This window comes from Protopterus annectens, chromosome 3.part1, assembly GCF_019279795.1.
Source record: "Protopterus annectens isolate FY-2018-M chromosome 3.part1, PAN1.0, whole genome shotgun sequence".
Lineage (NCBI taxonomy): Eukaryota > Metazoa > Chordata > Ceratodontiformes > Protopteridae > Protopterus > Protopterus annectens.
The window spans coordinates 1893111776-1893133261 of record NC_056732.1 but is presented as its reverse complement, the minus strand read 5'-3'; the positions used below and the strand labels follow the sequence as shown (position 1 = coordinate 1893133261).

At 40.2% G+C, this 21486-nt stretch overlaps 1 protein-coding gene across 1 annotated transcript in view; it reads left to right on the top strand.

The window, feature by feature from the left end:
• Nucleotides 1-393: 393 nt before the first annotated feature.
• The window catches only part of LOC122798810 (single-pass membrane and coiled-coil domain-containing protein 3-like), a 63267-nt gene continuing 42174 nt past the window's right edge, over nt 394-21486 (top strand). Inside the window, exon 1 of the mRNA XM_044067932.1 lies at nt 394-545. The gene's annotated coding sequence lies outside the window, so the exon portion shown is untranslated. The remainder of the gene's footprint in view (nt 546-21486) is intronic.

Genomic DNA, 21486 nt, shown 5'->3' with positions numbered 1-21486 from the left:
ACTTTTTTTTTCTCTAAGCCTGCTAAATTTAACATTGACATAGCCAAGATTTGTTTCTTTACTTTACAGTTTCCTGAATACAGTCAATACAGAATGCACTACGGTAATTAAATAGGTTAAATGTTTCCTTAGCTGTAATTAATCCATTGACAGAGAATATAAATAAAATGTCACTCTTTATTTGATCACAGACTAAGTACTGAATGTAGTTAGTTAGAGGTGAGGCTTTAATTCTGTTGCTGTCTTCTGTATTACAATTTTTAACCACAGGGTGGAACCATCAACATTTCACCAGCTGTTAACACCTCAGAAAACTGAAAATAAATTAAAAGCATCACATGATAATTCCTAAGTAAAACTGAAAATAAAGAAAGAGAGAGAGAGAGACAACATCATAACTTTAAAGCTTACTTTAACAGTCGCTGAGTGAGACAGAGAGTCTCAGATAACCATAGTCAACATATTCAGTACTCAGGATTGGCTGTTTGCCTTAAAAGACTTCGTAAAGATTGTACATTTTTATTACTGAGAAGAAAGTACTCAAGGTATGATATTTTTTCATTTATTATACATGGTTGATTGAAATGTGTCCTGATGTGTGTGTGTGGGCAAAAAATTGACCTGACGTTTAACTCAAAGCCCGGAAAATGACAGTTTAGCTCAGTACTGGTGAGCTTACCATACCCCCTATCCTAATTGGACAGTAGGCAGGGAGATATTGTCAGGTATTCTAGAAAAAAATTATATTCGGGTGTTGGATATTTCAGTTTGTAGGGAGTGATAAGTCTTCTAATCAGAGATGCATGAAGGAAGAGGGGGGTACAATGCCCTCACTTAACTCATTCACTCCGGAGCAGCTCAGGAAAAGCTGTCTGCTTAATTCCACCATAGGAACAACAGTGCAGCCTGAGCTCATTTTCAGAAAATCCATTTGTAATACTATACAGAAAACAAATGTTCATAACTCTTTAACTATAAGAGCTAGACTAAAAATGTAAATGCGAAAGTTGTTCAGCAGACACTGACTTTTCCAACAGTATAAATGTTGATAGTGCATATCAAAGTCATTATTAAATATTTGGCAAGGAATGTTGATATTGTGCATATTTTTTACATTTTTGGAAAAGCAAAACACAATATTTTGGTCAATGTACCATGTAGGCCCATACAATTTGTATTTAATTTGTGTGTATGAATGTCAACTTTAAAATTATACCTTAACCATAACTGTGTGATGCTCCTTTATGGAGATATTCACAGAAATATGACTGATATTATATTTCTCATAACTGATAAAGCATAATATCTCATCACCTGTAATAGACAGAGACTGCATGTCAGTGTTCAAGTTGTGTGGCTTAATGTCAGCTGCAAAACTATGGCTCATTTGTGTCACCTCCAAGCTCCTTGTAATGATATGGGCTTAATAATGAGAAATATGGCAAATGTATAATTTTAATAATCCTACAAGACTAAATAAACTGTGATATCTGTACTTACTGTACTTATTTCCTTGTTTCACTTGAAAGAAAGTTACTGTTTGTCATTTTTGCATTTATGTTACCTGTAACACATTGCATTTAAGTTACCTGGCACTGGCTCACTAAAGCAATTATATAAGTCAGCACTAAAAAATTAAAAGTACTACATCCTCACAAACTCCCCTTGAGCACCTTGTTCCCCATTGGCCCTTTTTTCAATTATAAAGGAATTCCCAATACTATTCTAGCATGTCCAAAGGTCAGTTGTCAATCTCCTCTCCGGTCAAGCTGGTGAATCTGGGAATCTTGAGGCAATGTTACAACTGCCTCATGTACACAGACAACCCTCTCCTCCTCCCAACAAATTCCAACACATGTGAGAGATGCAACCATATACCCAAACTGGAGGCTATGCTCTCTCAACTCAGTACTGGCGTAACCAGTCAGGAGGAGAAGGAAACCACACTCACTACAATTCCAGTCTCACATAGACCTACCACGACAGCAAACCAAACACATAAACACACAAAAACATACTCAGAGGCTCTAAATAAAAATCTGCCTAAGCAGCAGAGGCCTTCAAAGCACACACCCAAGCAACCGCTACCCCAAAACAAAACACGTGCAACACATAGCTCACAAAGCCAGTGTGCCGAACAGTCACAGCCCTTAAGGCTAAACAACACACCTGATACACTTGTAATAGGTGACTCTATCGTCAGGCACACTGACGTCCCGCTCACCAGGCTGAACAAGGAGAAGGTCACAGTGAGCTGCCTGTTGGGCACTAGGATCCGCCACATAACACAAGCACTCAGGTCATTCCAAGGCCAGTACAAATATGACTCAGTCATTGTCCATGCTGGTGTGAATGACCTGAGACGTACCTCCCTGGACTACATGAAAAGAGACATAGAGGAGCTCTCTGAGCATGTAGCCCAGGCTAGTATGACCCTGACCTTGAGTAGCATCTTACCCTCACCAAGAATGATGCCACAATATGAAGACAAGATGATCAATTTCAACAATTGGCTTAAGTATTGGTGTCATTCAAAGGGGATCCAATGCCTGTCAGCCTGGGATGACATGCTCGACAAGCCACGATGCTTCACTAGGGCGGCTTGCACCTGTCATCCCTGGGCTTTTGGATATTGGCAAAGTATCTTGTTACCCCCATAGTGCCTTTTTTAGGCAAGGCTCAAAAGACAAACCCACCTCCATAGGTATCACAACGGATAAGAAACTAAGAGTAATGCTACTCAATGCCAGAAGTCTAAACCTCAAGATGCAAGCACTCAAAACTCTCCTTAGCATGGAGAACATCGATATCCGTGCAGTAACAGAAACTTGGTTCAAGACTCCCAAGAGCACCCCAGCACTACCAGGTTATACCTCATACCATGCTTTTCGGCCCCAAAACTTGGACTGAACCAGAAAAGGAGGGGGAGTATCAATATTCATCAAAGATACCCACACCTCCAGGTTGGTGGCACAGCACGAAGCATCAGAGACTATCCATGTGCAACTAACAGTGGGGAAAACTGCCTTCCAGTTTATAGCCTGCTACAGACCACCCTCCCAAACCCAGGAACCCCACTCGGCCTTCCTGAGAACACTGGAAAATATGAAGGTCTCCCCAAACACCATTATATTGGGCGACTTCAACTACCCAAACATAGACTGGGAGCGTTACTCTAGCTACAACACCCTAGCCCAAAGGTTCCTAGAATTTATAAATTCAAATGCTATGGAACAACTTGTTACCACTACCACAAGAGGGGAAAACATACTGGACCTTATCATCACCAACATGGGGACTCTATGCTCCAGACCAGAAGTGTATCCCTCACTGGTAAGATCAGACCATAAACTAATCTCACTGGATATTCACATCCCGACCCCACACCCTGCCCAGAAAACCACAGTGAAAAACTTCTCTAAAGCACATTTCACACTCCTCAAAACTGAGGTGGAATCCTTCAAAGCCCCTGGGCCTGTGGAAAATATGGCCCAGACCGCAGAATCCTTTATAAACGCATTCTATGAACAACTTCAGGAATGCATGGATCATGCAATCCCAAATAAAACCAAGACCCAATCCTCCAAAGGCAGGCGTCCTGTCTGGTGGACCCCAGCCATAAACAAACTATACAATAGAAAGAGGAAGCTACTACATGATAGAGCAAAATCCCAAAAAGGGAAGGCATCTCTGATCAGTATTAGCAAAAAACTACGGGCACTCATAAAATCATCTAAGGCCAGCTTCAAGAGAAAAATTGCACAGAACACTAAGGATAATCACAAGGCTTTCTTTAGTTATGTTGGGAACCTGGGTAGGAATTCCCAGATATGCTCAGAATTAGTCCAAAATGACAAAAAATACACCGAACCCACAGACATTGCCAACACCTTAGCTGACAGGTTCAGCGCAAACTTCTCCCCCCCCCTCCCCACCAAAAGGGCAAATATCTATCCCAGCAGAGTGCTGCCCCCCTGACATCTCAGATGCTCAGGTAACAGCCGCCCTCTCCAAAGCAAAAAACACAGCATCAATGGGACCAGACGGTGTCATAGGCTGCATCCTACATGAACTCCAAGAAGAGCTAAATCCAAACATAAAACTACTGTTCAATCTCAGCCTTACCACAGGATATGTACCCAAAGAGTGGCGTACAGCAACAGTGGTCCCTCTCCACAAAGGTGGTGCCTCAACAGATCCTAGAAACTATCGCCCCATAAGCCTGACTAGCTTGGTCTGCAAAGCTATGGAAAGGATCATCATGGACCTCATAAATAAAGATATTGGGGACCTACAGACACTGGATCCTACCCAGTTCGGCTTTGTTAAGGGCAGATCCTGCCTCTTAAACCTGGTCGATTTCTTTGAAACAGTCACCAAGGCCATTGACAAGGGGAAGGTGGTCCACACAGCCTACCTGGACCTCGCAAAAGCCTTCGATACAATACCCCACTCGGGCATTATAGATAAGCTCACCAGCTTAAATATAAACCCCTATGTCACTAGATGGGTTGCAAACTGGCTCAAGGACAGAACTCATATGGTTAGAATTGCTGGAGCCATGTCAGACAGTAGTTCACAAAAATATGAAGCATATAACCACAATGGGGACTTTATATCAAACAAATTGTAAAAATGACATAAAGAACGTGTGTGGGGGGCTTGAAAGGACTGCATGTAGACAAAAACCCAAATCTGGATTGTGCATTCATCAATGTGATAACGACTTCTACTTATGTGAATAACAGTGACAGCTGCTGAGAGTTTTACCTGAAAAGTGATAATAACTCACTGCTATATTATAACTGCACTTATTGTGTGATAATTACCTGCATTTCTTTACAGTTCGGCATGCTCAGACACAGGTGATAATTGCTGCACATAGCGTGTTGAGTAGGCATTCATTACATTACCTTGTACAGCTATGTAACACAGACTCATTATCATCACTAAGGAGACGACCTGAGTAATTCAGTAGAAATAGTGTAATTGTATATTACTGAGCCCTTCCTCCCATCTAAATTCAACACATGATTGACAAATATTACCCTAAATGTATGGTAGCTCCCTGCTGGTAATAGTCTGCAAGTAATACTGTTTATCTCATTCGGGCAACTACTGAATATAATCAGAAACAGAATTACAAGCAGAAATGTCAACCTCATCTGGTTGATCAGTGTAAGATCCAATAAGTACTAATTCATGTTATCTCACCTAAGCATCCCTCTAGTTACAATAAGACACAGAAGTGAAAAATGTAGAAATACTGCCCAAAATATCTGTTTGAGCAATGCCAACAATCAGCAATAAAATAACTAAGCCTCTCATACCACACAGACATTATTTAGTGGAAAGAAAGGCTGAATCAGAGTATATGTTCAGAATGTTTGGATATATTTATCAGCACTCTTCCTGTTATCCACCATTACAACATAATCAGGGACACTTTTAAAATATTACTATTGTTAACTTGACATATTGATGGACTAAGATAATGTCACTTACTAAACATTTTCTGAAGTAAAATAAGTCTTTATCCATAATTTTGGACCTTTATTAAGTGTAATTCATAACCTCTTCTGCAGAAGTCATCAGTTTTAGGAGGGATAAAGAAGGACAGAGCTAAAATTTGCATGAAAACCAGGGATGTTTCTGAAAAGCAGGCACAGTTTAGAGGTACAGCTCTATAAACAGTGCTGTGTTTAGCACTAACACATGTTACCTAATACACATTGGCAGTGACAGCAGTTTTTACCCATATGCCATAGCAAATGTGTTGTTTAATTTTTCTGGGTGTGATTGTCCTGCTCAAGTCCAGCTCAACTGAGTGATGGGGAATGAATGGGACCACCAAACAAAGACATTGTCTGATGGCTGGCAGGCAGCATGGGCAAGAAAGCCAATAATGTCAAAGATTTTTCTAGACAGCACATCTGTAAGAACTGGAAGAAAAAAAAATCTGACTCAAGAAAAAAACTGGGCCACCAAAACTCTTGGTCCATTTCATAAAATGAAACTTCCCTGGCTCTGTGGTGCAAGAGGATTTTCAACTGCATCTCAGGCAATTGGGAGTCTATGTTCCTGGCACAAGATAAGCCAGGCAGGGAGGGGGATGGAGCGAAGGAGTGTGGCACATTCTCATCCCAGTGGAGATGAACGGGTTGCATGCACATATGGGCATACTGAAAGGGACACCAGGAAGCTCTCCACTCATGCCTCTTGGGGTGAGGCGGAGATGCTTGGAGGGAACTCCTCTTGCAGAAATGAGAAAATAAAAGTAATATAGAAGGCTCAAGTCAGGTCGGTTATTCCACCTGTGAACCAAAGGGTGACAGGGCTAACAAGAAACAAGAGTACAAAGCACTAGTCCAGATAAATCATTTTAGCTAGCAGATCTCTGGTGCTTTCCATGTGGGAGGAATAAAGATGCCTTGTTGATGTTTCACATAGTTTACTCAGTTAAGTAGCTGGATGGATGAGCGTTCTTGCTCTAATGCATTACATTCAACAGGTCAGTTATTTAAAGGCAGTTACAGACAATGGTAGGATGGCACATGGGATTAAGTGCAGAAAGGAGGGGATGTCCTTCACTGACGTCCCATTACATGCCACTCCACTACACTTGCTGGTTGTGTGTATTAGGAATGGGGGATATAACTTAACCATTTCAACAGATGACTGGATGGTAGCCCCTATCAGACAACTGTCACCCTATTATGGGGAACAAATGGGGCAATGGTCATAGAGGGGGGCTTATGATAGATAGTGGGAGGCAAGAGTGCAAAAGTTAGCCAATATTAATGATATGCGTAAGCTGCATACAAATAGGCCAAAGTCCATGAGTACTGCAGCTAGTTTTTACTCCATCCTACACCTTGTTGTGTCCCTGTCCTATCCAAGAAAGCCCTCTACTGAAGTGCAATCAATGCACTACTTTGGCACAGTATTCCACAGCAGAGAATCATCCCTGTGAAACCATACTAAAGTCATGCAAGATCAGAGCTATTCCCTGTAAGGCTACTGTCTCTGCTATTCCTTCTCAAAATATCTAAGCACAGATATCATTAACTTTAAATGTATACTCTAAAAGCAATCCATTATTTTTAAATATCCACAAAGGCATGTTACAAATTTATACCAGTCCAAACCCATTTGCTTTCTGGTCACCTGAAGTAATTACCTGAAATAAAGAGTGCATCAAATGAAACCTTCCCAGTGACCAGTCCAGTGACAAGATGACCAAACACCTCTTCAATGATTCTTCCTTCAGCCATGACTGTCGGCAAACTGACATTTGTTAGTGCCACCATGTGAAAGACTTTCCATTTTACTGCATAAAATGTCAGTGGTGACACACCCTGAAGACCACTTTAAGCCTCTTAAGGCTGCCCCTTAATTTACGATGACAGTGTTTGTGCCATATGCAAACAATGTTTGTTGAGGAGCTGCACTAATATACTAAAACAGAGCTACTGAAGAATATACAGAGCAGACAACTAGCAGAAATAAGAAAAAGCATAGAATAATAATTGGCATTCGGTTATTTATTACTGGATCATTTGTCAGCAACAGTAACATCATAAAAGGAAAGGTATTCTGACCTGAAAAATGACAGTTCTATTACAAGGAATACAAGCAGAATCTTCAGCAAAGGAGACAGAGAAATGAAACCTAGAAAAAACAACATGCACTTATATAGAAGGATCCAGCTAACATGTCAAAGAATTGCAGTACGCCTGTATGGAATCTGATAAACATTTCTTAGAAGCCACACCAGCAGGCTACCCAAGTAAAGACATGTAATATCCCTGGAAATGCAAAAGCCTATACAGTTAGTAAAACTGAAGTAGGAATTTCAATTCAGTACCATCCAAGCACTAAGTGCAAGTAATCTGGAAAAGCAAAAAATAACTGGGTGATAAATGGCCAACATCAAGGACAGACTTTAAATATTGGTCTTATATACTTAAAAAGTTGCCTTAATAATATGTTTTGCTTTTGCATTTATTTTCAGAAGAAAATATGAAATCTGAAATTTAAATGTCTCTCATTAGTGATTTTTATTCTCAACTTTTAATCCGTTATGTTGCAGCTTTACAGCAGGCAACTCTCCTTAAAACTAAGCTTGCAATGCATTAATTATACTGTGATACACACATTTATATTTAGTCCACTTCAATTGAATTGCTTTTTGAAAAGAAAAAAAACTTGTGGATACCAATATTTTAGTGATATACTCAACACTGGCATAACCAGGCCCAGTGTTCTCCATTATTGTTGAGTTCTGAGCAATCACTACATGATCATCTGAACATCTGAACAGCTGTGCATAAAATGCAAATGGCTCCATACACAGGGGCTATTTTTTTCAAAGAAATGAATGAAGATGAAGTCTGGACCACTGGATAATTTTAATTATAGTCCTGAGGCCATCAAACACAGTATAGCACATAGAGAGGAGGAGGCAGAGGATGGAGCAAGAGCTGTAGCAGCACAACACAGTTTGTATCCTTGCTTTATCTTAATGGTTTGGGGCTAACTGCAGTTGCTGACATAACTTGTTGAGTCGATACACTATTAATCCCTCTGCTAATAGTAATCCACAAATACTTCAGTATTCTTATAAAACCCTACTCCAAACTGCAACTTGGTCACACTCTCAGTGTACCATTTGGAGTTTGTATTGTGGATAGTAGACACGTAATCTTTCTAGTGCATACAGCTACTAGAAGTATGCTGTATCCTTTTCATTGTACATGTGTATTTCTTCTTTATGGGAAGCCACGCTATGACTTGGACAGTTACAAGACTGCAATAACTGAGTAACATGATTATTATAGAACTTGTTTTGCACATAGTAGGAAGGAGAAGTGAAAACATGCATACCTGTACTTCAAAATGAAAAAAATAGCAAACGACATGTGACTGGATACTGGGAGTGTGAAAGTCTAAAGTTAGAATAAAAGAACTCTGGACACACAACATATATTATTTGTCCTGCTTTTAAAAAATAAATGCAGGCCTCGATTGCCGGTTGTCATAGTAACCCAGTACGCCAACCGAAAAACGTCCATCCAAAATATTGAATCCCAACACTCCACTTTCCCAGATCAAACTACTAACCACATTTAAGTAAAAACAAACATTTGGGAGGTTGATAACTGTATTGCGTCAAAACACAGGTAATCAGTTTATGTTACTAGTATACTTAATTTTCCCTAAGTTTGTAAGGCTGTGAAGGTCAGATGATGCGTTGTGAAGTAGGCAATACACCTGCATAGGTATGGTGAAGAAGCAATCACTGAAATGCCATACTACTGCAAGACTTTTACTAAAATACAGAAGGAAAAAACAATTACTGTAGTAAGCAAAGCAGCCATTTGCTCTGAAGAAATAAACCGTCTGTGTTCTTTAAGCTTTCACTAACTGATGCACAAGACATGGATAAGTATGGTAGACCTCATTAGTTTAATCATACCTCCTAACCTTACCCGGATAGCACAGAAGCCTCCTTTTTCCCTAAACTTAAAGCATGGAATATCTCCAGCTATCTGTCTAATTCTGGCATCTCTAAGCAAAATGGAGCACTCAAAGTAAACCAACAGGAATGCTTGTGTGTGTGTGTGTGGGGGGGGGGGCATAATAATCATTGACCAGATTCCTTTTAGAGCAAGAAAGCTGGATCATTTTTAAATATTGCTTATACAAGCTTTGAAAGTTGATAGAATAACAAGTTTTGACTGTCAGCTATATTACAAAGGATATGAAGTCTGCCATGGAAGTAACTGTCATTATTTTCTAACTTCAGTCTTTGCTAGTAATTCACAAGAAAATTACAACTTTATTAAAAAAAACGGAACAAAGCTATGGAATGAGGTCATCTCCTACCATCATCCTACCTTACTGAGGAATTAGGCAGGCATGGAGGTGAGAATTGGGCACTGAAGTGAGTCCAGGTTTGTTCAACAACACAAATGGATCTCCGTTGCAGCTTTTTCTTTTCAGCCCATGACAATACTACTCGAACGGCATGATAAATAGAGGGATACAGCAGTAAATTCCACAAAATCAAGAAAAAGAAAGGGAATGTCTACTGTAGGACCGTCTATTTATTTGGACAGAACAGAGTTGGGGGTGGAGGTGTTAAGCAAGAGGTGACTCACATTGGCCGCCACCAGCTGCTTGATGAAATGAAAAGCATACTAAATTGGCTTGCTGTTGAGAGGAAAATACAGGGAGCATTGCAAGCCGATTTTCTAATTAAAGTCAAATATGAACACCACAAAACTCTACGCTGAAATTTAAGTTGGCAAGTTAACTGACAAAGTTCAGTTACTTTTTCAACTTTTCAACTTAATTTTCAAGAGTGGAGCTAAAATATGCAATTTGAATACAACAGAAACTTAAAATACTGAAACCTGGAATACCGAAATAACAGTTGCATATACAATGCATCAATTTAGACACTTTATGTTCACTTGTTAAAAGAAACAGAAAAACATATATCTTATATATATATATATATATATGTATGTATATAAAAACAAATAACTTAAAACTCTTTAATGAATTCCATAGTAATCCCTGTCAATCAGAACTTAAGTTAAAATGATAGACATCTGTTTTTAACAAACTATCCATTTAACTTCTTCAAAAGTTATTGTATAGATGTACTTATCTTTTCATTAAATTAGAAGTACTTTTACTACTGCATACCATGAGGGAGTGAATGACTGGAGATGTACCTCCCTAGACTATACAAAGAAAGACATCATGGTGGTTTCAGAATATGTGTCTCCAGCTGGTATGAGCCTGGCATTGAGCATTATTTTACCTTCTCAAGGGATGATGCCACAATATGAATAAAAGATGACTGACTTTAATAACTGGCTTAGTTTCTGGTGTCATTCTAAGGGTGTGCAATATTTGTCAGCATGTTAGGAGATGGTCAACAGACCACACTGCTTTGCCAGGGATGGTCTGCACCTCTCCCCTCTAGGCTTTAGAATATTAACTAAAACATTGTTTTCCCCTATAGTGCCTTTTTTAGGCAATGCCATACTGAAAGTACTTCTGACATAGAATATCCAAACCAAGAAAATCTAAAGGTATTACTGCTCAATGCTAGGAGTCTAAGCAAAAAACTTCACTCCCTAGAAGCTCTCTTTACCCTTGAGAATGCTGATATCTGTGCCATCAATGAGACATGGTTTAAAGTAGCAGAGAGCACACCAACAATGAACATTATAATTCTTTCCACACATTTAGGCCAGCTACTTCACAGGCAGGGACTAAAGGTGGAGGTGTCTCTATTTATATCAAAAATAAATATATTCCAAGGCTGGTGAAACAGGGCAATGTACGTGAGCTGCTCCATGTTCAAATCACCATAGGTAAAATCCAATACCACTTCCTTGCAAACTATAGGTCCCCGTCTATGACCCAGGAAACCCACACCATGTATTTAAACTTATTAGAAACACTAACCATCCAATGCAGTATCATATTCATGGGTGACTTTAATTATCCCACTATTAATTGGGAATCCTATATGACACAAAACATACATGCACTGAGATTCCTGGATTTTGTAAACACAACCTCTCTGGACCAGATAGGTTCATAGGTTCATAGCTTCATAGGTGTGTACTAGGCTAATGGCCCTGGAGCCCTTACAAGCCTAGCCCATAGGATTAGCCTGGCATCGTGTCACCCGACCTTAGTTCCCAGTGCCTCTGTTGAGTAGAGCCACTGGAATGATCCCCGAAGTGAACTTTCTATTTCCCATCCACTCATCAAGATTTCTCTTGAAGAGAGCCAGTGAGGTGCTCAGTTTGACATGTATGGGAAGTCTGTTCCATAGCATGGGCAGTCTCTGGGTTATGAACCTGTCCCTTCAGCATGTTCTGTTGTTTGTGGTAATGAGATTGAGGTCTCTGGAGTGTGTAGTGAGGAAGTATTGGGATTTCTTTAGATGTAGCATTTCTAACAGAGCTGGGTCAGACATGGCTTTGTAAGTCAAGCAGGGATCGCCTCTAAGTAGCGATATGAGACAGAGAATAGTTGGAGTTTTTTGGGTCCGTCCATATAGGACAAGTGTTTAAGGCCTAGGATCCTCTTTGTGAGGTACTTTTGTTGCCTCTCCAGTTGATGCAGGTGTCTAGTGAGGTACATGCCAAATGGGGCATTATGTATTCGATGACTGGCCTAATGAGGGAAGAGTAGAGGGAGACAATGACCTCTTTCTTCCTGGATGCAAAACCCTTAGTAATGAGATGTGCCACATAGGACATTATGACCACAGTGACAATGTGGTGGTCAAAGGAGAGGCTGCTGTCAACCTGTGTTCCCAGATCTCTTTTAATGCCTTCTGTGTTGAGTGGACTACCATCAATGGTTAATACACCAACCAGGGGTGCAAACATACTGGATCTGGTCCTCACTAATATGGGAGACTGCTGAACCTACTGTAATGCCTTTTCTGGTAAAGTCAGACCACAAAATGGTCTCCCTTGAAGTAAAAATAAAACCTGGACCCTCAGCTAAACCTGGAATATTCAGGAACTATTCTAAGGCTAACTTCTTGCTATGAAGTAAGCATCTGACATTTCAAGCCCCCATAAACCCTAAGAACACTTCTGCCTATGCAGAACTCTTCACAGAAACCCTGTACAAGCCTGTTAATAGCTGCATAGAGGCATCTGTACCCGCCAGGAAGAAGTACAGAACTCACTGAAAAAACAAGCCACCCTGGTGTGAATCACAAAATCAATAAGCTGTATAAAAGGATGAAGAAAATCATTGCAAAAATTAGGAGGTGCGGCACCCAGCAGGATAAAAGCACTCTCAAACTAAACAAACAACTCAGAGGACAAATAAAGTCTACCAAACCCAAATTTAAGGTAAGTTTGGCCTCTCAGGCCAAAGACAGCCACAAAGCATTCTTTATCTATGTTTTCAACCTCAAAGGCAATACACATTTGTGTGCAAAATTGTAACTGGAGCCACCTATACTAAGCCAGAAGATATAGCAATAGCAAACCTCCTGGCTGATACATTCAGTTACAACTTTACCCCTCTCTCCCCCTAAACCTTCCCTCAAGAAATATCATCAAATATAACTCCCCCTGCTATCACTAGGGAACAGGTCCTTAATGATGTCTCTAAGACCAAGAACACTGCATCAATGGGCCCAGACAACATCCAGAATGCCTTATAAATAGCATGAAACATGAGTTATCAGGGACTCTGGAATTAGTATTCAGCTGTAGCCTCCAAACAGGCTTCATTGCACATGAATGGAGAAAGGTAAAAATCATTCCCCTGCACAGAAGTGGGCCATCTATAGACCCTGGAAACTGCAGACCCATAAGTCTTACTAGTCTTAAATGTAAAGCCATGGAAAGAATTATCATAGAGATGATCAATAGAGCTATAGTAAACCTCCAGACACTGGACTCAACCCAGTTTGGTTTATTCAAGGGCAGATCATGCCTACTCAACCTGGTGGACTTCTTTGTGAATGTCACCAAAACAATGGATGAGGGCAAAGTCATTCACACTGCCTACCTTGACTTGGCCAAGGCATTTGACACAATACTTCACTTGGGTATTGTTGACAAACCCATATGTCACCTGATGGATAGCCAACTGGCTCACAGACAGGACCCAGGAAGTTAGAATTGGGGAGTCCACCTCTACAAAGAGGCCAGTCACACATGGCGTCCCTCTGGGTCAGTCCTTGGACTACTCCTTCTTGACATTTACTTCTCAGAAGTCAAGGCCAATGTCAGTGGTCTCTGGCTGAATAAATTTGCAGATGACTACAAATTAGGAGCTGTCATTGAATTTCACACTGACACAAATGTTCTCCAGGAGGGGCTGGCACAGACAAACACCTGGTGTCAGAGCCGTGGACTAAAACTAAATGCCAAGAAATGCATAGTAGTATCCTTTGGGAAGTCATCCATCACTGGTAACTATTATACTGACAACACACCGCTTAGAGCTGATGCAGTAGTCAGGTTACTTGGGGACACACATAGATAGTAATCTAGCCTTTGATCATCACATGTCTACAGTGGTGAGGAAATCATTCTATGTTCTGCAACTTATAAACAAAGGCATTGTATCTAAGTCCAAGGAAGTCATTGTTCTACTGTATTTGGCATTCATCAGACCTATCGAGTACAGTGCCCTCTTTGATATATACCTGACCAGGCATATCCAACAACTGGAATGTCCACAGAGGTGCCTCACTAAAAGAATACAGGGTGTAAGTAATATGTCCTGTGCAGACCACCTCAAGGTCCTAGTCCCTGTATTCTGTGTCCTACAGGCTTTTGAGGGGAGATCTATGCCTGGCATACAGGGCATTGTCAGACCCCACTCTGATGGACCTGCTGCATATTCACAAAATAAACATCACCAGAATTACCCATTCTAAAGACTTAAATCTTGCCTGTGATATAAATAGGACCTGCTGGAGAGATATGTATGTATGCTAGAGACTACCCTATCTATGGAACAGGCTCCTCATCTATGCAAAGCAGAGTTCTTCTCTAACCCGATTCAAGTGCAAGTTGGACAACTGGATGGGAAACCAGAAATTCATCCCTGGTTTGGTACCTATGTCTCTAATGGATAGAGGTCAGCTATAAATGGTTCATCTCCCAGGCCCATGCTTACACTTATCAAGGGTATTAGAACTTGTCAGAGATTTGGGATACATGGCTAGGCTTAAAAAGGCCATTGTGGTTGTTAGCCTAGTAAACACCTATGAAGTGGATTGGTATATTGTACTTTGACGTTTTCAAATTCTTAGTTCTGTAATTATGATGGCACTTTAGTCTGTCTTTACCTTTAAATTGCCACATCTGAATCTTGTTTCTTTCTCACTGGTGTCGTTAAAGACACAGTCCTTCTCACTTCATTTAGATATCTAATGAGATTATAACACATTTGTATATATGACAAATATTGGCTTTCCTGTATGTCCTTATGATACGTAGTAATACTTTTGTTTTAATTATGGATTATTTAGTTTTGTTTTTCTTTAGATAGCATTCTGGTTGAAATGATAATAAAAATATTCACTTTATGTAAATGTTGACATTTCTGTATTGAATTATGTATTTTCATTTTTGTAACATTGTGGCAAGCCAATTGCAAATATCATGGAGCTTCTCTGTAAATGTTTAATTAGCTGTATGAACTATGTCCTTTTGTAACGTGAAATGTAACTTGCAATTATTGTGGAGCTTTTCTCCCCAGGCCTCAAGTGAAAACGGACTCTTCTTGGCCCAGTGGACTTCCCTGGTCATCAAACTTAAATAAATAAAAATATTAATATTTACTGGACACTTTTTATGTCCTTCCATATTCACTCAGCTTTGCCTTCATTTATAATTTTCTTTACCTTCTATTCAAGAGAATCATTAGGAGAATCTTTAGTAATAAGTACATTAAATGTTCAACAGAGTTTAGTGAATAACTCACCAATGAAGATTGGAAACACATTTTTTCTACAAGTTATTCTATATTTGCATGTACAAGAAATAAAATAATTAACTCTTCTACAAAAAAGAAATGGCCTTCATATTCTGCCAGAACAGAGCAACAAGCACTTATATGCAATAAAGTTTTTGTAAACTGCTACAAAAGAGAGGAGCATATATGTACTACAGCTATTGTACACCTGCAAAATGGAGACGTACACTTATAATGTACCACATGCATGATACACTGCCATAAAATAGAATCATGGACTGATATTTATATTTATATATTTTTATATTTACTGTATATTTACATTTACTGCACATCAGCAAGACAAATGGCATTAGAAATATTCAGTCTAGGGACTTAACCCTTTTCTGCAAAATCAAGAAAACAGTTTGGAGGGACAGGTGTATCTCACAGAGGATACTGCTGCTGTGGAACAGACTCCCCATCCATGTAAAACAAAGTTCATCCTTGTTCATATTCAAGTGCAGCTTAGATCTATGGATGGGAAGCAGAATATTTATCCTAGGGCTTATCCTGTACTAGTAGTTGACAAAGGTAACTCCTAAGTTCTTTATCCCATTCATCAAATTATCTGTGGTATGATCCCAGTTACTCTCCTTAGAGGCAATGTAGAATTATTGACCATGGGATGTGTAAGGCCAATCTACATCCAAATGGGATAGGTTATTTTAAGCACAAAAAGGAAAACTGGCTAGGCTTAAAGTGGCCCACAAGAGCAGCTAGCCTAGTACTTACCTATGAACCTATATGTATTACAGCCATCATACAATGCCATAAAAGAGAAATCTGCACTTCTATGTACCACATGCATCATACAATGCCACAAAAGTGAAATCTGCACTTTTATGTACCACATACATCGTACACTGCCACAAAACAGAAATCTGCACTTCAAAGCACCATGTCCATCATACACTGCTACAAAAGAGAAATATGCACTTCAATGTACCATAAGCATCATACCCAGCCATGAAAGAGAAATCTGCACTTCAAAGAACCACATGCATCATAAATTGCCTCAAAATAAAAAAATGCACTTCTATGTACCACATGCATCATACACAGCTACAAAAGAGGAAGCTGCACTTCTGTGTTGTATCTCTTCTGTGTATCACTTCTGGGTCATATCTCTGCTTCCTGGTCCTTGGTGTGCTCACCACACATTTTTACTTGCAAAACAAAACTGCGACCTTCCTGTTACATTCTACATCACTCTGAAATCCTCTACCCATTCAACACATTTTTTATCTGCAAAATAAAACCACAACCTTCCAATTACATTCTACAACACTCAGAAACTCTCTAACCATTCAGAATATGTTGTACCTATATTAAGCTGCTGTTCACAACTTAATATTACATTTTAAATCTGCCTAAACATAGGTGGTGTGCACATCTATCAGGGTCACTTATGTGAGGTAACCCCCCTGTCCCATCTAAAGTAGACTTTTTAACTCTGCATTTTTATTTTACCCTGCGTTTTGAATATTGGTGAATCCACATTAACCTTTGGCTCATGACTGGCTTTCATTACTGACCAGTGATATCTTTAGTGTATTTGTACTGGTCTGTTACATCTTGCAGTTTACAGATTGTTTTTCTCCTCTCTTTTTTTGCTGGAGGTTCTGCAATTGGTTGCAGGTTTACATTACATGTACTGTTTGGTGCTTTTTACTTTTTTCTTTTGCCATTGGTGGATTGCAGTTTTTGCTTTAATCCCTCCCCTTTTTTACCTTGCCTAGGTTTACTTAACCAATAATCATGCAACTCAACAAGCACCATTTTTAAAAAACATGTCAGTCCAGTCCTATAGTATTGTCTCTGCTTCTTGGTCCTTGGTGTACTTGCCATTCACAGTGAACTGATCGAAGGAAGGACACTGAGGAAACTCGGAGCTATAATATATAATATTAAGTATCCTGTTTTTTGTTTATTTTGTTCTTTATTTCTTTGTTATTTATAGCACTTTGTGTGCTGTGTATTTTTCTAGCTAGTTTCACTGTGTGTGAGGTATTAACTGGAAATTGTCCACTTTTATTAAGCATATGTTGGGTTGTTTGTTTCTGATAACTGGTTACAGTAAACTCTTTTTTTCTAGAGGCTCCTTCAGCTGTTTAAAACTTTCATTTAAAGGCTCACTGCTGCTTTTCAGCTGTGAAACATTTCTGCAGTTTTTTGTAAGTAGTGGGGATATTTGCAGCATTTCCATATTCAGGCTTGTATTTGGGCCTAGTGTTTATGGAGGCTGTGTGTCTGAGCACATATTCAGAGACATTGGTTTGGCCAAAGCCATCAGGCATTTCTGTGAGAGAGAATTGTTTGAGGTCATTGGCTGACTGAGGTCACCTGGACTACAGCTTAGACTAAGCACCTCATTGGTTCTTTTGAGATTTCTTTCTTAAAAGCTGTCTCCGGTTTCAACTTTCTGTTACCTAAGAAGTTCACTTGTGAATGCTCTGCCATTTCACAGTGAAGTGATCGAAGGAAGGACACTGAGGAAACTCGGAGCTATAATATATAACATTAAGTATCCTGTTTTTTGTTTATTTTGTTCTTTATTTCTTTGTTATTTATAGCACTTTGTGTACTGTGTATTTTCCTAGCTAGTTTCACTGTGTGTGAGGTATTAACTGGAAATTGTCCACTTTTATTAAGCATCTGTTGGGTTGTTTGTTTCTGATAACTGGTTGCAGTAAACTCTTTTTTTCTAGAGGCTCCTTTAGCTGTTTAAAGCTTTAATTTAAAGGTTCACTGCTGCTTTTCAGCTGTGTGAAACATTTCTGCAGTTTGTTTCACACCCTCCCTCCCTGCTGGTATAGTGTTTTTATAGTTGGTGGCTTTGCAGTTGCCCGCCCCTAGTGTAAATTTGATCTGGGACCCTCCTCCCAGTCTAGTGTCATTACCTCATTCTACCCAGTACAGGGAGAGCATTTGAGAAGGCCAATCAGATTAGTTTCTGCTACTCCTTTCTCTCTTTCCTTTCTCTCTTTCCAAAAAAAAAAAAAAAAAAAATGTATCTGCTTTTACTATATTTGTGTTTTTTCCTACTTTATTTTGCTTTTGCGTCATCTTAAAAGTACTCAGTTGTATTTATTACTGCTTGGTGTAACTTATTCTAAGCCTTTTAGTTTAAGCACTTGGGCTTTAGACCAGTTGTTTTACATTAGGAAGGTTTGTGGCCTGCACTGTAGTGGCAGAACAGGTAGCTTACATCCTTCTAAGTTGGGAACTGCTGATTGAGGGCTCAGTGTCTGTTATTCTAAAAGTGTATTAGTTCTGGTTTAAGCACCTGGGCTTCAGGCCAGTTTTTTTACATTAAGAAGGTTCGTGGCCTGCACTCTTGCGGGAGAAGAGGCTGGACTCTGCCCTTCTGAGCTGAGAATTTCTGGTTAAAGGCTTATAGTGCCTGCATATTTGAACTATTTCTTACTGTAATTGGTACACCTTGTTTGCTGTAGCATAGACTAGATCCAGGCCTGCTGAATCTAGTTTTGTTTGTTTGCTTGTTATTTCCCTGAAAAGCTAATTCCACCTAAAACTCGGTTTTTCAGCACTTCTGTGGATCCCTAGTGATATCTGCATTGCTTACTGTATTATTTCCTAGTTTCACTTGAAAGAAAGTTACTGTTTGTCATTTTTGCATTTAAGTTACCTGGCACTTGCTCACTAAAGCAATTATATAAGTCAGCACTAAAAAATTAAAAGCACTACACCCTCACAAACTCCCCCTGGAGTACCTAGCTCCCCATTGGCCATTTTTTTCAATTATAAAGAAATTCCCAATACTATTGTAGCATGTCCAAAGGTCAGTTGTCAATCTCCTCTCTGGTCCAGCTGGTGAATCTGGGAATCTTGAGGCAATGTTACAACTGCCTCATGTATACAGACAACCCTCTCCTCCCAACAAATTCCAACACATGTGAGAGATGCAACCATATAGCCAAACTGGAGGCTAAGCTCTCTCAACTCAGTACTGGCGTAACCAGTCAGGAGGAGAAGGAAACCACACTCACTACAATTCCAGTCTCACATAGACCTACCACGACAGCAAACCAAACACATAAACACACAAAAACATACTTGGAGGCTCTAAATAAAAATCTGCCTAAGCAGCAGAGACCTCCAAAGCAGACACCCAAGCAACCGCTACCCCAAAACAAAACACGTGCAACACATAGCTCACAAAGCCAGTGTGCCGAACAGTCACAGCCCTTAAGGCTAAACAACACACCTGATACACTTGTAATAGGTGACTCTATCATCAGGCACACTGACGTCCCGCTCACCAGGCTGAACAAGGAGAAGGTCACGGTGAGCTGCCTGTTGGGCGCTAGGATCTGCCACATAACACAAGCACTCAGGTCACTCCAAGGCAAGTACAAATATGACTCAGTCATTGTCCATGCTGGTGTGAATGACCTGAAACGTACCTCCCTGGACTACATGAAAAGAGACATAGATGAGCTCTCTGAGCATGTAGCCCAGGCTAGTATGACCCTGACCTTGAGTAGCATCTTACCCTCACCAAGAATGATGCCACAGTATGAAGACAAGATTATCAATTTCAACAATTGGCTTAAGTATTGGTGTCATTCAAAGGAGATCCAATGCCTGTCAGCCTGGGAAGACATGCTCGACAAGCCACGATGCTTCGCTACGGACGGTTTGCACCTGTCACCCCTGGGTGTTCGGATATTGGCAAAGGCTCTTGCTACCCCCATAGTGCCTTTTTTAGGCAAGGCTCAAAAGACAAACCAACCTCCATAGGTATCACAAGGGATAAGAAACTAAGAGTAATGCTACTCAATGCCAGAAGTCTAAACCTCAAGATGCACGCACTCGAAACTCTCCTTAGCATGGAGAACATCGATATCTGTGCAGTAACAGAAACCTGGTTCAAGGCTCTCGAGAGCACCCCAGCACTACCAGGTTATACCTCATACCATGCTTTTCAGCCCCAAAACTTGGACTGAACCACAAAAGGAGGGGGAGTATCAATATTCGTCAAAGATACCCACACCTCCAGGTTGGTGGCACAGCACGAAGCATCAGAGACTATCCATGTGCAGCTAACAGTGGGGAAAACTGCCTTCCAGTTTATAGCCTGCTACAGACCACCCTCCTAAACCCAGGAACTCCACTCGGCCTTCCTGAGAACACTGGAAAATATAAAGGTCTCTCCAAACACCATTATATTGGCTGACTTCAACTACCCAACCATAGACTGGGAGCATTACTCTAGCTCCAACACCCTAGACCAAAGGTTCCTAGAATTTATAAACTCAAATGCTATGGAACAACTTGTTACCACTACCACAAGAGGGGAAAACATACTGGACCTGATCATCACCAACATGGGGACTCTATGCTCCAGACCAGAAGTGTATCCCTCACTGGTTAGATCAGAACATAAACTAATCTCACTGGATATTCACATCCAGACCCCACCCTATGCCCAGAAAACCACAGTAAAAAACTTCTCTAAAGCAAATTTCACACTCCTCAAAACCGAGGTGGAATCCTTCAAAGCCCCCGGGCCTGTGGAAAATATGGCCCAGACCGCAAAATCCTTTATAAACGCATTCTATGAACACCTTCAGGAATGCATGGATCATGCAATCCCAAATAAAACCAAGACCCAATCCTCCAAAGGCAGACGTCCTGTCTGGTGGACCCCAGCCATAAACAAACTATGCAATAGAAGGAGGAAGCTACTACATGATAGAGCAAAATCCCAAAAGGGAAGGCATCTCTGATCAGTATTAGCAAAAAACTACGGGCACTTATAAAATCGTCTAAGGCCAGCTTCGAGAGAAAAATTGCACAGGACACTAAGGATAATAACAAGGCTTTCTTTAGTTATGTTAGGAACCTGGGTGGGAATTCCCAGATATGCTCAGAATTAGTCCAAAATGACAAAAAATACACCGAACCCACAGACATTGCCAACATCCTAGC